We start from the raw sequence: 22,528 nt of genomic DNA, 5'->3' as shown, positions 1-22,528 counted from the left end.
AAAGGTGCTTTGCGTGTAATTAAGTTAAAGATGTTGAAATGGGGAGATTGTCTGGATTATCTGGGTGGGGTGGGCCTAATATAATCTTGGGGTCTTAAAAGTAGAAGAAAAAGGCAGAAGAGTAAAACAGGATATTTGACTATAGCAGATGAGGTCAGAATGATGTAATATGGAGAGAAGCTTCAACCTACTATTGCTGGCTTTGAAGATGGAGGGATGGGGCCATAAATCAGGAAAGGCAAACATGTGGATTCTCTCCTAGGGTATCTTTCTCCCCTAGGGTTCCTGGGAGAAATGTAGCCCTACCTGCATCTTTATTTTAGCTTTGTGTGACCTACATCAGACTTCAGACATACTGTACAATAACAAATCTGTGTTGCTTTGAGCCCCTGACTTAGTGACAACTTATTACAGCAGCAATAGAAAACTAATACACTTGCTTGGTCTATTGTATTATACTAGCAAAGAAAGGGGCTCTTTCATTACTTCCTATGCCCTAGGTATCTACATTTTCATTAAAAAAAGGATTTTAAATTTATTGATAAATATTCTTCCTGTTTTTACTAAGTGACATAAAAAATTGTTAATAAACACACACAAGGACATTTATTTAACTGGATTCATAGCTAGAAAATTATATCTTATTAATCTATGTCCAGAATCCACACAGCCATCAAAACAATGGTATCATATTTGAACAAATTCTGTCATATGTGATGGCAGAATAAAAGTTTTGAATAAAAAGATAACATAAATTACCCTTCTTCTGTAAAATGACTTTCTAGTCATATGGGATTTCCATGTGGTTACATGGCTGTTCACAATTAGACCGTGTTTTCCGCTCTGGTAGGCCATGGCCAACTAGTTTATACCATGGCAGATACAATCTGTTTGGATTGATTTGAAATGTAAAATTGTTTTTGAGAGTGATTAGTCCTATATTGCACCTGAGAAATCCACAGAAATCAGCAATCAGGATTAGTGGAGGAAGGTGTATACAAGTCCTCAAGGTACTCAATACAGGATTTACAAACAGGAGCCAATTTGGGGCCAGAGGAAAACCTCACAAGAATACACCAAACTGAAGCAAGTGTCTTGATCTAATTCTGATACGGACTATACTCAGAGGAATTTTGCATGAAGTGGCGGCAGTAAGAATGACTAAATCCAAGACAGAATTTTATGATAAATCTATCTCTCATGGTTATGTACCAAGCACTCACTGCCTTCAAACTATCAGCTCCTGCAAAGAAATCAGTAACATTTTTATAGACAGAGACAGACACATCAAATTATATACCACACAAAAATATTCTGACCACATATCTTGCATTTTTTGATATAAAAATAAATCGCCTTTTAGCAAAACCCCAGCAGAATCTGATCCTCTACATATTGTATGAAGATTCTAGAAAATTCAAGAGTTATGCTATGATAAAGCTGAACTGTTTGATTAGAGTTTCCATAAATGATTTCAAATATAGTGTACTCAATTAAAAAACCAAAACATTTCAAGGAAAGGACATATTAAAGATGAGAGATAAAAGTGCATAATATATAGAAATACATTAAATGTCATTAATGGTATTGCAGCCTTCAAATTTTATTTAAATAATCTTCAGTCTGACAACATATTTACCAGTAACTAGTATATTCAGAGCATTTTTAGAGTGGTGGGCGAAGAACAACTTTTCTCCAGTGATGAATTAAAAACTGTTTACATTCTTTACACCAGAAACTCAGAAATGGAAGTGATTCAAATTAGAGAATATCTGTTTCATCGAGAACACCTGTAGCCCTCCATAGCATAAATAACATGTCCCTGAACAACATTCTTGGAAGTCAAAACTCAGAATGTATTGATTCATTTTACAGGAGTAAGGTAATTTCTGTCATCTTTTTTTATTTATGAAATTCCATTACTGGAATCAATAGCATTGTGTAAACTGGGCTAAAAAGGGCTTATAGAGACTGGCCTTGACCAAGAGGAGGGCAGAAAAAGTCTTGATTGAAAAGGCAGAGGTTATTTCTTATTAAATATCTTTTAAAATATCGTTGCTAATTTTTCTTTCAATTTTTTTTATCCTTTCCTTGAAATTATTTGTAGTGAATAGTTGGTTGGCATAGATGGGAAAAAGTGCTCAAAATATAAACATATTTTTGAGACAATTTTCTCAAGAGTATTTTTGAAATAACAATATAACATCAAGGATATACTTGGAATCAAATTACACTGGTCTCATCCAGAAGGTAAATGGGGTGTGTGCATATGCACATATGTATCAATACTTTAATTAAGTCTTCTGTTTCTATCAACCTCCAAAGCTTTGTTAAATGCTCTGATATGGTCGAACAATTAAATTCGCAAACTCATCCTAGAAAAAGTGCTACATACCTCATTCCTGAATATCACTATGGGCACCTTTGAAGTACTCCCCTTGGGAAGCTATGTACCAATGCCAGTTCCTAGTCCATCCGTCAAAGCAATTTTGGAACTCTTTCTGGAATGGCCATCAGAGATGTCGTCATATTACCCTTGATGTCCTAAATGTCATCAAACTGTCTTCCTTCCAATATTTCCTTTATTTTCAGTTAAAGAAAGAAGTCATTGTGGGCAAGATCAGGTGAGTAGGGAGGGTGTTCCAATATAGTTATTTGTTTACTGACTAAAAACTCCTTCACAGACAGTGCCATGTGTGCTGGTGCATAATCGTGATACAAGAGCCATGAATTGTTGGCGAAAAGTTCAGATCGTCAAACTTTTTCACACAGCATTTTCAGTGCTTCAAAATAGTGAACTTGGTTAATTATTTGTCCAGTTGGTACAAATGCATAATGAATTATCCCTCTGATGTCAGAAAAGGTTAACAACATCATTGCAACAAGTTCGTGAACTTAATTGCCCGACCTCAAGCTGTGTTGTTCTGCCTAATACATCTTAGTTTTTTCAGTATCATCTTCAGCAGAATAATGAATATTTTCTGAGTGAATATTGTAAACATTGCATGATTCTTATACTGATATGGTCAGAGGGTGGGCCCAGTTCTAGAGAGTACATTTTATGACAGACAAAGTGTTATACTTTCTTAGTTGCATGGTCCATTCAGATCTGCAACTTATTTCTAAGTAGAATACCAAAAGGCATGTGTAGGCAAAGTCTACTAAGCCCTGTGATTTCAAAATAGACCAAAACTACAAACACATTTAGCTTATCCTAAACAAGTTACAGTTCTGAATAATGGAAACTTTTTAAACCTAGGTAGCGTGTCATATGAGAACATTACTTTGAAACCAGTCAGAACTGGATTTCAGTTCTGTCTACCGCGTCGTACAAGCTAACTGACCTCAGGCTAGGCCATAAATGTTTCATGTATAAAGTGGCTTTATTAACACCTCTCTCATGTGTTTGTTGGTGGAATTAAGTAAGAGAACAAAAGTAGATTGCCAATCACAGTGTCTGAAACTTGGTAGATATTTAATAAATATTAATTTCTTCTCCAATTTCCACACTTTCTTTTAGAAAGTACTATATCATTGATTCATTACTCCTATAAACTTTATTCTTCCTAAGTAGAACTAATTTTCATTTGTATTAAAATATTCATATATTAAAAATAATTTCTAATTTTAGTATGAGATTTAATAAACAAGTACATAAAGTTTATATCATGATTTTCAGTGTCTTAGCTTCCAATCCTTATATTTCCAAATCAAAGCATAATATTTATCTTCCTTTATGCTCAGAGGAATGTTTCTTATTTTCCTCAACCATTTTTATGAAACTTCTCAATTAATTCTCACTGGTTTGTGATTTTTTAAAATTTTTTCTATATCATGTATTTTTTGAAGGGTAGAGACATGAACTACATACGGAATTTAAGGAATAAACTCCACATTTAATGGAAGTTAAGAACTTTGTTTTCCCTGAAATTCCTACTATGTACTTTTTAACTGATTTTTATCAATGAGAGATCTGTCTTTCAGGTATTTTCCAGCTTTCTGCTTCAATCTGTATACTTGGAATGTATTACCATATTAACAAATCTGAAATTTGTTCTTTCTTTCTTCTTGGACTTTAGTTCTACACTGCATAGTCTAAAGCACACCTACCTATTCCATTTTTTTCCCTTTCCACTACGTACCTTGGAATTCCAAATATATTGGGAACGGATATCTTTATTTTCAACCTTTTCCTGAAACAGTCCTTCTATGGGTGCACTAGGTTTGACATAAATGAAATTTAGCATCAGCGTTGTTCTGTCATAGGAATTTGCCTAAAGAGGATCCATAAGCTGATGAAAGCACATAGAAAACAGATGATGATGGTGGAGCAGAAGTAGGAAACAATAAATGTCCTGGTGGTAACGGTGAAGTGGGGTGATATGAATAGCAAAGGCAGAGAGCCAGGAATAGTGAGGGACTGAGTCAGGAATCAAATATTGGTATTTCAATTATTCAGCGAGAAAGCAATCCAAAGCCCAGCACTAACATTTTAATGGAAGAAAGGAAATGACAGAGTTATAACTGGAAATAAAGTGTAGTAATAAAACAAAAACACTAAGTTAATGCTCACAACAACTCTCTAAGCCATGGTTTTCCCATTTTGTAGATGAGGAAAGTGGAGACAGGAAATACTAGACAACATGTCCAGTGTGACATAAACAGCAAATAGTCAAGCTGGAATGTGAACCAAAAGAATATTATGCATTACAGAAAGAATCAGCAGTCTAGACAATCCCATGAAATAGGCATTTCTTATCTTAGTTGGCTTTAATGGTGATACTTGAGGCATGAAGAGCAGCCTTCCATTCTCACAGACCTTGAAGATATTTTGCTCTAAGACTAGCTTCTTAACCAAAATTGTGATGCCACAAGACCATCTATTTAATAAAACTCTCTTTAGTATCATCTGTTCCTTTTCCCTAAAACTCACAGGGTCAGAAGGACATGGTGGTCAGGATGTTTATTCCTTGCCATTTACCACCATGACTAAACATTGGCCTAACCAATCCTAATATTTATTCTTCTGAAACTAACCACATTCATTTGTATAATGTATGGCACTGGAAGTGAGCTGCTTTGACTTCCTGCTGTAGAAAGTTTGACTAATAGTCCTAGTCATTGTCTTCTGAATGTATCACCACATTTATACCAAAGCCACTACTTCCCTGGCTACTATCAGCCAAAGACTGAGCATGGTAATGATACTAATTCATGTCCATTTCTGAGAGATGTGGGGCTACTCAGATGGGTGACTTTGGATTAAAGAGTACCCATGGGTTTGGCCAAAAATGTTTTAGAACTGCACTAATTTCCGAGACTCTTTTAATCCAATCTTTCTTCCTTCTTCCTGTCTTTTCATAGATGTCAGACTTCCATTGTAATTTGAAGCCTTTTCCCATCTAGTCAGTTCCGTTCTCTGTATCCTTCAAAGATGTTTCCACAATATATGTCCTACAATCTAAATGCATTTATCTGCTTCTTGGAGGACCTAAATGAATACCACCACTCAAGTCCCTTCTTGTCCCTCACAGTATGCCACATTCCTTCCACATTCCTGGATGGCTCATATACCAGTCTTATGCATGTTCTTTAAATCCTTCCTCTGGCATTATGTGACTGTGTTATCTTCTCTGCAAATTTTCTCAAACCCCAAATAATAAAATAGGTCTTTTCATCATAACATAGGTTCAAGATCATTCTCTCACAACTTTCAATCATTACTGAACTTGAAATAACAGTCTATACTTGCTATCTTCCTGCTCATTAACAACCATTGTTATCTGGCTTCTATGCTAACTACTTTTTTTGAAGTTATATTTTCTCCAAATTCAATAGATGTTTTCTTCATTCTTACTTTCTTCAAGTTTTATGCAGCATTTGATATACAGAATTTGATCACTACCAGCTTGAATTCCTCTGGTCTTCTGGCTTTTATAAAATTCTCATTTACTCTTTTTGTTTTGTTTTGTTTTGTTTCCCACCAACTCTATGAAGTTTCTGTGAATTGATTTCCTCCTCTGGAACTTTAAATGTAAATGATTGCCTAGGAAACTAATTATCAAGGGAGGTACTATAAGACGTCAAAAGAGAGTAATCTCATTCAGTATCAACATGGATGATTACCAAATCACAATCCCTGGCTTGTATTTCTCTCTGGATTGCTAGTTCTGTCTTTCAATTTGCCTATTGAATATCTGCTGTTTATTAAGCTCCACAAATGCATTTTATACCAAACTAAACTTACTTTATTATTTCCTTCCTAAATTTATTCTTCTACTTAAATTCATAATTTCTTTTAATGACACCATCTTCCTACTCAAATTCGTACTTGAATCTTTACTTAATTTGTGACTGTTCTCCTGACTTCTTCCACCCACCACAACTCATTTCTCCCCCTAGTCCAATTAGGTCAAAAGAGGTATTGCCCTATAATAACTCAAAACTCCAGGTTCCTCTCTATTTCCATTGTTACTCCCCAAGTTCAACTCTTCGTTATCACTCAATTAGACAGTAATTGTGACATTTTCTTGCTAAAACAGACTTTGCATGGCTTGTAACAATGCACCTTAAGTCATTTACCTCAACACACTGGAATGTTGTTGTCTGTTTTAACATGTGTCAAAAGTAATTTGCCATCATTTAATAATTGAAACTGATGTTTGGAAATGACTTACATTAAAAAATGACTTACATGATGATATGACTTCTTGAGGAGTTATAGTTGTTCATATATAACTTTAGCTATAACTACATCATGCATGTTACAATGTCATCTGTCATATGTGCTGAGGGAGAAAAATGTTGAGAATTTTTAGTCTTCAGGATCAAGGCCAAATTCCCTAACTTGACGTCTCATAGCATTTCACAATTTGGCCATAATTGTATTCTCTACTTCTCCTGTTTGCATAGTCTTTGTGCTAACAATAAAATAACAATAACCACAAAAACCTAAATTCCTTATTGCTCACATATATATTTTATGACTGCTTTTCTCCACTCTACCTTCACTATGTTATCTCCTGTGCTTAGAAAGCTCTGGTTCTCTATTATGCAGACTACAGATCTAAAGGTCAGGAGTCAATGTCATCACCTTCAGGAAAATTTAACTCTCCTTTTTTCTCAAGCTGGAAGTAAATGCTTTGCACTCAGAAACTTAATGGTATTTTACCTACTCTTCTGGTGGGACAGGTAATAACTTCCACTTAATTTTCTAGTTCTAAAAGTAATAATTCAATCATATATTGGAATATAAGCCACTTGGAAGCAGGAACTGTTTATTTGTATCCCCCACAATTTTTGGCACATAATTAGTGTTAGAAAAAATATTGAAGAAAGAGACTTTGTGAGTTCTCTGTAAAGTTTATTAATTGGTTTGCCATGTCTCTCTGCAAACAAGTCAATTTTCCTATATAAAAGTCCTCTTCATTCATTTGTTCAGGTATTTTTTGAGTCAAACAATTCTCAGCACTTTCTCCCAGGGATAATAAGACTGCTACCATTTCTCCATTAAAGAAGAAGAAAACTTATCTCTAAACTTAGTTTTCTATTTCTCAGCTAATTCCATTTTTCTCTCAATCCTCTGATGGGTGGGAATAACAAATCTTGTTGTGGAAATGTCTTAATTACAGCATATCTAATCTTCTTGTACTTATATACATTGCCTCAAGAAAACTAGTGGATCAGTTGAATATAATTTTTTCCTTAAAGACACCATACTCACCTTCTCATTGCATATGTTTGCCGAATTAAAAGCCACGTCTCCTGATTTCCAGCCCAACATCAAGCTTTTTTGTCCACCTTACCCACAGCCCACGCATGGTCAGGTTAACTTAGGTGGGGCTGGGCCTGACACAGGGCTGAAAAGATGCTTATAACAAGGAAAAGGATTTAAAATGGAATCATAATTATATAATATCTGTTCCTGCAGAGGGTAGAAGATATTAAGAGAGGTCACTTAATTAATTCCTTTGTCCTGGGGACAAGAGGCCACTAATCTTTTCTGAAACAATGGTTATTTTCTGTCCTCTGAAAAGAAGGAATCTACAATGATTACCGTGGTTCATTTTTTCTTTTCCCCATATATTGTACTTTCCTTTGCTGATTAACAACAAAAAACACTTTCCAACAAGCACCTTCTAACAGAGAGATATGCTGAACTCAATTGCCCAAGTTATAACTCTGAGTTTGGCATAAAATTTTTGATAATTTGATCTACTTGGACTTTTAGAAAACAGAGCATAAGTTCTTTTTTTTTTCTTTTTCCACCAGAGGGACTGAAATTGAAAATGAGAGACACACAACTGCTCTCCTTTGTGAAAAGAGAGGAAAAGCAAAAACAAAAACTGAGAGACAGATGAACAGTTGACATTTCTAGTAGTTTGGTGTGCCCCAATACCTTCCACTGCTCCTCGATGACTGCAAGTTTGGAAAACTGCAGGTGTTTTCCCAGGGAGATGAAATGCGTAAGTTAATCAAAACCAATTTTGACTACTTTTCCAAAGGGGCTAAAACTTTCCAAGGTTCTCCTCAACTTTAGCAAGATGTGTTTATATAACAGAAGACATTTGGTATTTAGGGAACCATGGAGACTATACTCCTAAAACTGCTGATCCGCAATGGATGTAAAAGAATTTGTCACAGACATTATGCTTTTCTTGCCTTGGTGAGCTTTCATAAATCATTGCTTATTACAGACTCCATGGACAAATGCCATAAAAAAGAATGAAGGTCTTTTTTCAGTCTCACAGTGGAGTTTGTTACTCACAGGCAGAAACAATCAGCAGAATTTTCAAGGGGAAAGGGCAGTCCCTGAGCCAAATCTCCCTAGATCATAAAAAATGATATGAAAGAAATCATTGAATGAACATTGAATACTATGTACATGTACACATGCTTCCCTCAACAAGCATGCACCACCCCCGACACACACACATACACACACACACACACACACACACACTGCCCTGTCCTTTGTCAACCAGATCAATATTTCAGACACAAATGAGGTGAGCTCAAGGGAAGAGAGATTCATATTGAAGTATGAAAACATTCCAGGAAGAAAAAGACAGGTCCATTTAAGAGTACAAATACACCCAATAAATCATGGTGAGCTTGGTGGGGTGACTGCTCTTCCTTCTGGCAGCTTCGTAATTACTCTCTCAACAGAGAAACAACTTTCTTTAGAAACAGACACTCTATATGCAAGACAATTACAGCACTGGGTATCACTGCTGGCCGAAGCCCAGGTTACATGTGTCACAACCCATTAGTCAGGAGATGTATCTGAGCAACCTGAGGTTTATTAAAACCAAGTACCACCTATCCTGATCACTTTTCTCAAGGTCTCCCAAGAGTAGTCATCGACTGTTTCTAATAGTCTATCAATTCAGTCTGCAGAAAATTCTCTTGAAGTCCAGACTTTATGAATTATTAAGCTGATCTATGAGATCTGGTAATTCTCAATTTGCCTCCCCCCAAACAACCTTCTAATCTATTGTTAAAGTTCACAATTGGAGATCCTCAGAAAAGAGTACAATGAAGAACACGACTTCACTTTACCCTGTGAGACTCGAATCCACCTGGATTTGTGTTTCAGCACTCTAGAGTATATCTTGGGAAGTTCAGCATAGGTGGAACAATGGCACTCAAAGTATAGAAGACATTCTTGGTTGTTTTGTGTGCCAGAAATCTCCTTTCTCTGAAATACCTAAGTGTGTCTCATATACAATTACATCCTTCATATTTAAGTGTGTGATGTCCTGAATTACCCTCTAATTGGTTCACATATAAAAGCATCATTTTCCCAATTAGTTTATAAAGAAAGTGGCCAAGTCTCAGATGGTTTCATCAGGCCAACAGTGGCTCTTTCACGAGAGCTCCGAACGACCTCATCTTCATAATAACTACTGACATTTTTTGAGCACTCACTATATACTGATCACTGCACTAGGTACTTCATATACTATTTCATTTCACTATCACAATATTACAAAGTAATGTAATTATTATCACACTTTGCAGATGACAAAACGAGCGTAGCTTAGGTAACTTGCTTGTTCGCATAGCTAGCAAGTGGTAGAGCTAGGCAAATCTACTTCTAGAACCCTTCCACTTAATCACTATGCAAAACTGCAACCTACTTCAGTAAAATATTTAGGCCTCAACAAGGAACTAATAGTCAAATACTTAGAAACTTTAAGAACATTGGTAAGAACAAGAAAAAACATCACCATTAATGATATTTTTTTAGTTTTATATTACCCAGTGGCCGCCAGATTTCTAATGTTTGGGGAACTGATAAAAGAGACACAGGAGTATTTTTAAAAATCACATGAATATTCATTCAGTTGTTCTGAAGATTCACTATGAGAGATCACATCCAAGACCAAGGAAGAGGAAGAGGTTGGTTGACTGTGGCTGGTCAATTGTTGCCAACATACTATGCTTGTTTCTAGCCAGCAAATGAGACATTGAAGAAATGAGTTAGTTTAGGGGAGAACATTAAAAAAAGTGAAGTGAATGGACATCCTGAAGATGAGGAACCCTTGATAAAGAGGGAAAATGAGCATACTTAGCCTGGAGGAGAGGAGAGTTAAGGGATACATGAGGAGTGTTTGCAAATATTTGAGAAGCTGTCACGTAAGAAAGACATTATATTTACTTTTGACCTGAAAGACTAGAATTAGATTCAACTTGGAAAAGTTAGACAAAGGAATATCTTATTTAAGAAAGAACATTCTAATGATTGGAACTGTTGAAAAGCAAAGTGAATTTCTTGATGCAGGAGCAAGGTTTTATACAGACTGGGTGATATTAGCATTAGAGATTCAAGATGGTGTTTGAGGTCATTTCCAACTCTGATATTTCCTGTTCTAGGCAGAAAGAGAAAGAATTAAAATTGTCACTGCTAATTACTACCAGTCCCATATCCTTAATCACATATAATCTAAGTTTTCAAAAACCAAACTCATTTTGGACAGCTATTTTTTCAAAGTCCTATACTGAATACATTGCATGGAGAGTAGATACAGAAGAGATAAACCAGAGTGAAAAATGTCCATCATCCTAGGTGAAAAATGCATCTTCCTACCTTGGAGTTGGAAGAGACTGTTTTCACCAGGTAATATAAAATGTTAGGCAGTTGTGGGAAATGTTCTAGGAAAGAAGATCCAATTAAAAAGATAAAAAGGGAATAGTCAAAGAAGAGAGATACAAGTTAGTCAGAAAAACTGTTGACATCCATTGTAGCATTATTCACAATAACTAAGATATAGAAACAATCTAAATGTCCATCAGTGGATAATGGATAAAGAAAAAGTGGCATATACATACAAATGGAATATTGTTCAACATTGTAAAAGGAAAGAAATCCTGCCATATTCAACAACATGGATGAATTTGGAGGGCAACACGACAAGTGAAATAAGTCTGTCACAGAAGGACAAATACTGTATGATTCCATTTTCACGAGGTGTCTAAAATAGTCAAACTCATACTAGAAACAGAAAGTAGAATAGTGGTTGCAAGGGGTTGTGGGGAGCAGGAAATAGACAGTTGCTGTTCAAAGGGTATAAAGTTTCAGTTATGCAAGATAAATAAGTTCTAGAGCTCTGCTGTATACCATTGTGCTTATAGTCCACGATACTGTATTATATACTTAAAAATCTGTTAAGAGTGCAGATGTTATGCTAAGCATTCTTACCACTATAAAGAAAAACAGACCTTCCAAGTCAATTGAATATCAATTCTAGAAAAATGTATCCTGAGGAGTGGGGATGTGGTGTTTTTTTTTCTATTTGTAATAGGAAAGTTAGTAAAAGGTAGATATGGAATATGTATATATGTTTCTCTGTATATATTTAAAATCTTGGATGACTACTACACATAACTGTTATCAAGCGAAGACTGGTTTGCCTTATAGTATTTCTTTGGCAACCTCTTGGCACTTTTAGCATCTCATTGCTCTGATCAATAAGTGTACTACTGTGGTCACACTTATAAGTCCTAATTGTTTTAAGCTATAAACACAGTGACAACTAATTTGACCACATAATCAAATTTTTTCTGCTGAGGGTACTGCTAATCTGTTGTTGAAAACTGAACATTTTAGTCATCTGGTTTGTTGCTTCTTCCACACATAAGGTAGACTAGATAGTTAATTATAAGCTCAGGTGCAGTGACTACACTGCCTACATTTGAATGCCAACTTGGGCTAACTTTGGGAAGTTACTTAACTTCTCTCTGTCTCATATGTATGTACAATGGGTATAAAAATTATACTTCTCTCTGAAGCTTGTTGTGAAAAACAAACTAATATATGTAAAGTTAAACATTTAAGAAAGTGCCTGGCTATAATAATTACACAATAAACAATACTAATACTATTATTACTACTCCTACTAATAAGCTATTATTTTATTACCATCATCATCAACTTTTCTGGTGTAGGAGCAACTAATTTTTAATATTATTTTATATTTCAATCACAGTTGACATACAATATTATATTAGTTTCAGGTGTACAGCATAGTGATTAGACATTTATGTAACTTAAGAAGTGATCACCCCAATAAATCTAGTACCCATCTGACACCATAATTATTACGATATCATTGACCATATTCTTTATGCTATACTTTACATTCCATGACTATTTTGTAACTACCAATTTGTACTTCTTAATCCTTCTCATTTTTTACCCATCTCCCAAACCCCTCCCATTTGGCAATCATCAAAATGTTCTCTGTGTTTATGGGATTGTGTCTGTTTTTTTCATTTGTTTATCTTGTTCTTTAGATTCCACATATAAGTGAAATCATATGGCATTTGTATTTTTCTGTATGACTTACTCCAATCAGCATAATAGCCTCTAGATCCATCCATGTTGTTGCAGATGGCAAGATTTCATTCTTTTTTATGGCTGAGTAATGTTCCATTGTATATATGTACCACCTCTTCTTCATCCATTCATCCAGTGATGGACAGCCTTATCTTGGCCATTGTAAATAATGCTGCAATGAACACGTGGATGCACATGAAATAGTGTTTTGAGTTTCTTCAGATAAATACTCAGAAGTGAGATGATTGAGTCCTTCTTTGTTTCTTGGTACAGCCTTTGTATTAAAGTCTATTTTGTCTGGTGTAAGTATTGCTGCCTCAGCTTTTTTGTTGTTGTTGCTTCCATTTTCATGAAATATCTTTCTCCATCACTTTATTTTCAGTTTGTGTGTGCCTTTTAATGTGAAGTGAGTCTCTTGTAGGTAGCACATATTTTCTTATCCACTCAGCCACCCAATGTCTTTTGTTTGGAGCATTTAATCCATTTACATTTAAAGTACTTATTGATAGATATGTAGCTATTTAGTTATTGCTATCTTATTATTTATATTTTTTTAAATCTTTTTTGTTATTGTTGTTCTTTAAGAAGTCCCTTTAAGATTTCTTTTAATATTGATTTAGTGTTGATGAATTCCTTCAGCTTTTCCTTTTTTGGGAAGCTCTTTATCTGTCTTTCGATTCTAAATGATAGTTTTGCAGGACAGACTAATCTTGGTTTTAGATACTTGCTTTTCATCACTTTGAATATTTCCTGACAATCCCCTCTGGCCTGCAGTTTCTGCTGAGAAATCAACTGAGAGTCTTATGGGAGCTCCCTTGTAGGTAACTAACTGCTTTTCTCTTGCTACTTTTAAGATTCTCTCTTTGTCTTTAACCTATGGCATTTTAATTATGATGTGTCTTGGTGTGGGCATTCTTGGGTTTATCTTGTTTGAGACTCTCTGCACTTCCTGAGCTTGTATGTTAATTTCCTTCATCAGGGTAGGGAAGTTTTCTGTCATTATTTCTTCAAATTGGTTTTCAATTCCTTGTTCTCTCTTCTCCTGGTACCCCTGTGATGTGAACATTACTATGTTTGATGTTGTCCCTTACACTAGCCTTTTTTTTTTTTTTTTACTTTTTTTAAATTCTTTCTTTATTTTGCAGTTCTGTTTGGGTGACTTGTGCTACCTTATTTTCCAAATGGCTGGTTCAAGCCTATGCTTCATTTTATCTATTGTTGATTCCTTCTAATGTATTCTTTATTTCAGTTATTGTATTCTTCATTTCCGTTTTTTGTTTTTGTTTGTTTGTTTGTCTTCTTTCTTTCTTTTTTAATGTTTTCTATCTCCATTTTTATGTTTCCTATCTCTTTGTTAAAGTTCTCACTGAGGTCACTGAGCATCCTTATAACTGGTATTTTGATCTCTGCATCTAATAGATTGTTTGTCTCCTTTTTGTTTAGTTCTTCTTTTGGAGCTTTGTTCTCTTCTTTCATTTGAGACATGTTTCTGTGTCTCCTCATTTTGGCTGCCTCCCTATGTTTGTTTCTATGTATTAGACATAGATTTTCTATGTCTCCCAGTCTTAGTAGAGTGGCCTTATGTAGTAGGTGTCCTGTGGGGCCTAGTGGTGCAGTCTCCCTCGTCAGCTGAGCCAGGTGCTCCAGGTAAGTCCCTTGTGTGGGTTCAGTGTGCCCTCCTGTTGTAGTTGAGCCTTGATAGCTGTTTGCACCTCAGTGGGAGGGATTGACCTTCAAGCTGATTAGTTGTAAGGACTGACCATGACTATAGGGGAGGAGCTGTTGTTCAGGGGCTGACCCTATGGAGCAGGATGCAGTTTAGTAGGATTCTGGTGCCTGCCCAGTCTGCCCTTTGGGTGTTATCATACATGGAGGCAGTTGGGTGGTGGTCTGGCTTGATCCAAGCTGGCCACTGAGTTTGCTAAACTCAGGGCTTCCTCAGAGGGGCCTGGCAGCAGGCCAAGTTTAAGTGTAGCCTATGCCCTGCCTGGGGTCACCTGTAATGAGCCACAAGAACCCACAGATGGCTGCCACTTATACTGGGCTTGGAGATGCCTGGGAGAGGCTAAGATGCGAACTGTGGCTAGCTGCCACTAGCTGAGGTTGGGGCTGCTCAGCAAGCAGTACAGGGTGCACCAAGGCCAGATGCTGCTGTTTGGGGTATGTAAACCTCTATGAGATTTTAGGAAAGTCTGAAGCATGAGCCAAGACACACTATTTGTATGGAAAAGCCACTGGAAGCAGCTTGGCCAGGTCTGCAAGTTGGGTGGGGCAGGGTTTCAGGGACTCACTAACATGGAGCAATAGGTGTTAGCCAGTATGATACTGTGTTTCCTCGAAAATAAGACCTAGCAAGACCATCAGCTCTAATGTATCTTTTGGAGCAAAAATTAATATAAGACCTGGTCTTATTTTAATATAGGACTGGGTCTTTAACGTAACGTAACGTAACGTAACGTAACATAACATAACATAACATAATATAACATAATATAATATAATATAATATAATACAATAACAGGTCTTATATTAATTTTTGCTTCAAAAGACACATTAGAGCTGATGGTCCAGCTAGGTCTTATTTTTGGGGAAAGATGGTAGAGGCTCAGATGTGGCGCTCACTTAAGTCTACATGCTGGGAGAGGGGAGGGCTCAAAAAAGGAACAATGTCTTTTGCCAGAACTTCTGTCTGGAAGAAAGTTGCCCCTTCAACCCTCTCCCTGCAGCCAGACAACTGAGCTCTTCCCCGTATAATTCAAACTGCTTCTCCAGTGATGGACTTCAACGCGAGTGAGTCCATCAGCAAGTACATTTGCGTGTGGGCCCTTTAAGAGGAAAGCCTGGGACTCCAGCAGCCCTCATTTCATTCAGCTACAATTTCTGCTGGTTCTCACAGCCAGAAATAATGGGGACTCCTCTCCCTGGCACTGGGAATCCTGGGCTGGGGAGTTTTGTGTGAGGTTGGGGCACTTCGCTCCTCCAGGCCAGATCTCTGTAGCCAAGATGTTCCTCCCAATTTTTAACTGCCACACGTGTGTGGGACCAGCCCAATTTGTGTCTCTGCCCCTCCTACCAGTCTTGATATGGCTTCTTCTGTATGTCCTTAGTTGTTGGAGTTCTGTTCAGCTAGACATCAAGCTATTCTCAGTGATGGTTTTTCTGTAGTTAGGTTGTGAATTTGATGTCATTGTGAGAGGAGACAAGTACAGCATTTACCTACTCCACCATCTTGACCAGAAATCTCATCATCATCAACTTTCAAAAAGCAATTATGTAAGTTTCATTTCACTGTTCATTACTCATTGAACAATTTCTTACAGTGTTACATAGAAATAACCTAAGAAACATTAACCCTTTTCACTAGGCATAGACTGTTTTCTATATAAACAACAAAGGCAATGTTATTGACCCTAATTTGTTTTAAAGATTGGCAACGCTAGGTTAAATAATAGGAAGTGTGTTTATCTCAGACTTATTGAAAATCCTCATGAAAAATTCACATAAGGAATGATTGTTCCTGTTCAATGCACATCATTTTGATGTGAAGTGTGATTGTGCTTCCCAGTACCCGTATGTTAGCTATTTGGAGAACAGTAGAATTAAATTAAAAATAATGTCACATTTTATCTTCTTGAGTCCTCTGCAACTATAACAGCTTACTAACGAGGCTGAGACTTGATGACAAATGAGGATGAATGATTTTAACAAGTTAAAAGAAAGAAACGTTCTTAGAGAATAAAAGCGTGTGTGTGTGTGTGTGTGTGTGTGTGTGTACAGAGTTACACATTCACATTACTTGACAGTTTGGATTCTGGAACAGTTTTGTGCTTTCTAACTCTCTGCTAACATTTTCAGGGATTTCAGCTGTGCTTTCCAATATAGGAGCTGCTAGCCACATGTGGATAGTGGCTGTTGTATGAGACAGTGCGGATACAGAATTTTTTACCATAAGCAAATTCAATTGAACAGTGCTTGTGGAAGGTGAGATTGGGGAAGAGTTTAAGGAAAGGAAACATTCTAGGAATAGGAAAAATAATGTGTCTAAACAAAATGCTATGGTTGTTCTTTAAACATTGGAGATAGAGGAATTATTAATAACATGTTAAGCATCATTTCCATTGTGCAGACAAATAAACTACTGTATGAAGGGTAAGCTGTTACCATGATAATGTGTTTCTTCCCCTCCGAAATGAGTCAGCCTCCAAAGGCCTGGTGTGAGTGAGGCAAGCCACCTAGGATCGTTTTGATTAGAGAGAAATGCATTTCAGCAGGAAACTGGGCATCCAAAATGCCAAGATTAAAGAATAAAAGAAAGAAACAAACAAAAATCTCCCATAGTTTCAGCCAACAGACCTAATCACAATTCTTTTAAAATGCAATTCTCTGAAAGACATTTCTTTTAGCAAAAGCTGTAAGCACTCTTCTCACTCCTGCCCTCTGCCAAGCCATGGATGAATATTCATACCAGGTTATTTTAATCATATTTTTTGATGTAACATATTTCTACATAATTTATTTTCTCTTCTGTGGAGTTAAAACAAAACAAAACATAAGGCCTCCCCCAACCACCCCACCCACTGTCAAGTCCAAAACTTTTCTTTTTCTTTTCTGGCCATGAGACAGAACAGGATGTACAATGACACAGAGAGGTGACTGCACTGGCATGTTTCCGTTGAAAATCAATGCTTATGTCCTTGGCCTGTTCTGTGAAATGTAATGGTCTGGAACACTACACTCTGCAACAAGACACGAGGTACCTGAGGGAATCTATGGGGTCGACATGTCAGGTTACAGGAGGTCTGTGTGGGGTCTAATAGACCAATTGTGGGGGAGGCTTCCAAAACAGACACGCTCTAAGCCAGGCTCAAGGCAGTGTTTCCAGCAGTGAATGTGGAATCCAATGTAAATCTACTATTCTACCTTCATTATGGGGGAAGAAGTGGTGGGAAGTGTCCTTTTAGGGACAAAGATAGAAAAAAGGTCAAGATGAACAAGAGAGAAAGACAAAGACAGAAATAAACATGCACACTAACACATTCAATTACACAAAGAGAGACAGACACACAGACAAATTGATAGTGGGATAGACGGAAAACAAAATGATTCCTAGTTCATTTTCTTTTTCTGAACCCTCAGTAAATCCCTATCTAATAGAGATTATTCACTTTGTTCAACATTATGTTTCCTTTAAGTAAAATCTAGGAAATTACATAATTAACTAAATTCAAAACCAAAAAAAGGGGTAATATTTTCAAGAAAGATGTCCATTTAGCTTTAATTAAGAACTAATACAATCGGAAAGACAGTAATAAACACAAGCACAGAAGTCATTAGTTTGTATCCGAATGCTGCTTTTTTCCCACTCCAGAAACACAAGCTCTTCATTTTCGTTATGCTCTGACAAGCTTCTTGAAAAAACGAAACACTCCCCAGAACCTAAACCAAGAGCAATTTCAGGACGTGGCACTTTCCTTGCTTACTGTCATTATGAAGTGAATAAAAATCAAATGAAGCAAAGGAACATTTGCTGATCTTTTCTAAGCATGGATTAATTATTCCCAGATGAAACTGCTTGCCTTTCCTTTTATCAGTTATTAGTTTCTACTGTGTGTGTGTGTGTGTGTGTGTGTGTGTGTGTGTGTGTGTGTGTGTCCTGAGGGTTCAATTAGAGAATTCTGGAGCATTATGGCAAACCTTAGGCTCAGTCAAGGTTATACTAATTTCTAGCGTTTGTCTTAGGGCATTCAATATATAAACAGAATAAGACCTTAAAGAAGACATGAGGCTGGGTATAGTGTCAAACATGTTTCAGTTGGGACCAAAGCGCTCTGTATTACTACATACCTTTATGTGCAAGACACTATTAGGCAATTCTAGGCTGTCCAGAAGTGGCTCTGGTGGCCCATCTCCTTTCAGCATTAAGAATCTTTCTTTCTGTACTTATCCAAAGGTTTATTATATGCCCACCATTAACTAGACAATATAATCTTTGAATTCCATTGGGAATAATACATAGCACTTGTATGAGAACAAAGATTCAAATAAAACCTATCTAAAATTTCCAACTTCACAGTGCTGCAATATTTGCATTTTATAGAAAACATTTTAAAATCATTTTAGTAAGTGGAATCCATTTTCTTCCATGAACTGTTAATACTGAATTCTTAATAGCTTCCCCAGGGTTTTGGGTCTTGCTATGAAGCCTTTAGTGATTTCATCATTGTTAAGGCACAGTAAACAATCACAGTTTATGTTCATAAAACATAAAACTCGCAATCTATTATTTGCCTTAGTTTTTATATCCTTAGAAAGGGAAAACTTATTTTCCATGCAATCTGAATATAAGACAATGCTAAATTGGTTAATAAGCCTGGTGAATATTGGTATAAACATCTCTAAATTGCTTTAATGTATAATATCAGCATTTGAACTCTCATAGCGACAATTATGCTTTCAAATTTTTCAGGTTTTTAAATAAGACACTGACTGTTTTTTTTTTTCCTTTGTTGGAGGCAGTCTTCATTTTTGTTTCTGATTCTTCTTTTTTGGTTGATAAAAGGACCATTTCAATTTGTCCCTCTTACAAGGGACAACTCTAAACCTACCTTCCAAATATTCGATTTTCAGTCTCTCTTCCCAAAATCATTGAAAAATATATTACAGATCTTGATTTAAGCCTGGCACATGCAAAAGAGAGAGAGAGACAGACAGAGAGAGAGAGAGAGACAGAGAGAGAGAGAGAGAGAGAGAGTATAACAAAGGTAACACATAAGTTATAACTACAATATTTGAAACTATTTTTTTCCCTACTGTAAAAAGTATGTTCCCTGTTTAAAGAATGTTAACTATGTGCCACGTGGTACTAGTCAGGAGATCACTTCCTAAATTATATAAATGTCTAACCACTATGTTGTACACTTCAAACTAATGTAAAATAATATTGAATGTCAACTGTAACTGAAAAATTTAAAAAGGGGGGAAACATCAATAATACTGCAATAGCGTGGTACAGTGTCAGATGGCTGCTGGACTTTCATGGTGATCACTTTTTTAGCATAGGGAATATAATCAATAATGTGGTAAGAACACTGTATAGTGCCAAGTGGATACTGCTGAAAAACTGTGCTGTACACCTGAAACTAATATAATATTGTATGTGAGCTATATTTTAGTAAAAATCTTAAAGACGTTACCTATGAAAATATACAAAATTAAAATTAATATATTACTTTTGGGTATACTCTTGGGTATACATCTCTCATATATTGGTGAATTTCCCTTTGCTTATTTTTCACACAATTATGTAAATACTTAAAAACCACGTAGCTTTAAAAACTTTGTAGAATCAAAATAGAACATAAAGTTTAATACACTACATTTTAAATTGCTATTATACCTTGAGCACTTTCTTGCTTTATTTTTTTGTTTTTCATAACCATAATTATGTTTTATATTTTGCCATATTATTGTGCCACAATTTATCTAACTATATTGCTATTATGGGGGTATTCTGTTGTTTAGATCACTTTTAAAAATAGGAATAAAAGATAAATAACTTTTTCCCCTATATCTTCTATTAGTCCTTTGATTATTTTATTTTTCAAAGAGAATTAAAGGTTTAAAAGTTATCACATTCAAATGTAACTAACTGTTTACTTGAAATTATATTAAGCCTACAAAATAATATGGGAGGAAATTTACATTTTAAATTCCTATTCGTTTTTAGACATGCCTCATAGATCTCATAATATGGATAGTTCATCTTTTTCTTAATTGGATCTATTCCCTCATATAATCTTTGATAGGTTTATAGGAAATACTAATTTTTATATATTCATTTTGTATTTGGTAATATATTGACTTCTCTTCTTAGGGCTTTTGTTATTTAGTACATAAAGGCTCATTGTTACAGCCCTATTGCAGAATTGTTATATGACATTAAACTTTCATTTTGCCTTCATCTAGAATTTTTAAGAATTATTCTATTTCTAATTTTATTTTTTGGACTTGTTTCAGTTCTCCTTGTTTCCAAGTATACGAGTATATACACATCAACAGCAATTCTATCTTACTTTCAATAGATGCAAATAAGAGTTCTCCCCTTGATCTTGATTTTAATGGTTATACTCAAGTGTTATACCTTTTAAGTATGAAATAGGCTGACTAGGCTGATGGTTTCAGATGCTTAGTCTTTATTAAAACATCTTTCTTTTACTCGTACACTAAAAATAGTTTTATCATTATGCATGTAAAATTTTAATCAAATTACTCATTTGGCATCTTCTAGATGATCATTTTTTAAAATCTGATGTATTGATATTTCCTCATAATGAAAAAATAATGGAAAAGAATAATATAAGATAATTGAGTAGATTCTTTTATATTAAGTCACGCTTGTTTTCCTGAATTAAATCTTAGTTGTTATATTGTCATGGTATATTTTTTCATACATTGTTGAATCTATTTGATGATATCTTATTTCTGTCTGTTATATATGCATATATGCACACACAGACACACACACACACACACACAGACATATGTGATGTGTGTGTGTTGGATTTTTATAGCTATTTTGTTCAGGCTTTAGTTTCTGAGGCAGAGAAGTTTCATTTCTTGTTCTGGTGCTTTTCTACTATGAAAAAACTTAAAAATTTATAAGCAGCAGATCTTTGTATGTTCGTTAGAATTTACCTGTGAAATTGTCTGGATCTAGAGTTATTTGGAGAGCTAATTTTTTGACAAAATACTAACTCCTTCCAAGGTTTTTGGTTGGCTGATTGATTAATTCAACTGGTATTTGTTGAGGTCTAATCTATATACCGTGTGTAGTACTGAGTGAAGTGTATAGTAGTGAGTGGAGAATCGGAAACATAAGATGTTTTTGTCCTTATTATCACAGAATGTAAAACCTATTGAAAGAGCCAAACATCATGAAAGTAAACTCAAGAATAAATATAGGCATTTTCCACTTACGACTTTGTATACAATTTTTAAAAATATTTCCTGGATTATTTTTGAAAAAAACATGGTCTCCTAATTTAGGGTACAAATATATATGTATACATACACATATTTAGGGGAGGTCATGGACCTCTTTTGAGGATGAGATGGAAGTACCATGTTTCCAGAAATGTTCAAAGTCACGTACACACATAAATGATAATTTGCATAGAGCTCTAGGGTTTCTAAGAACTAAAGAATCCCATCCATAAATTCCAGGTTGAGCGATAATTTACTTATTTTTTTTTTAATTTTTATTGGGAATATTGGAGAACAGTGTGTTTTTTCCAGGACCCATCAGCTCCACGTCAAGTCACTGTTTTCAATCTAGTTGTGGAGGGCACAGCTCACTGGCCCACGTGGGAATCGACCTGTGACTTTAGTGTTATGAGCACTGCACTCTAACCACTGAGCAAACCAGCCCTCCCAGAGTTATTTTAATTTATTTTATTTTATATTTTGTTTTATTTTATTTGGGAAGGGGAACAGGACTTTATTGGGGAATAGTGTGTACTTCCAGCCCTTTTTTCCAAGTCAAGTTGTTTTCCTTTCTATCTTAGTTGTGGAGGGTGCCGTTCAGCTTTCAAGTTGTTGTCCTTTCAGTCTTAGATGTGGAGGGCACAGCTCAGCTCCAGGTCCAGTTGCCACTTTGCTAGTTGCAGGGGGCATAGCCCACCATCCCT

The sequence above is a fragment of the Rhinolophus sinicus genome, linkage group LG01, assembly GCF_036562045.2.
Source record: "Rhinolophus sinicus isolate RSC01 linkage group LG01, ASM3656204v1, whole genome shotgun sequence".
Taxonomy (NCBI): Eukaryota; Metazoa; Chordata; class Mammalia; order Chiroptera; family Rhinolophidae; genus Rhinolophus; species Rhinolophus sinicus.
This window is presented reverse-complemented; position numbering follows the sequence as displayed.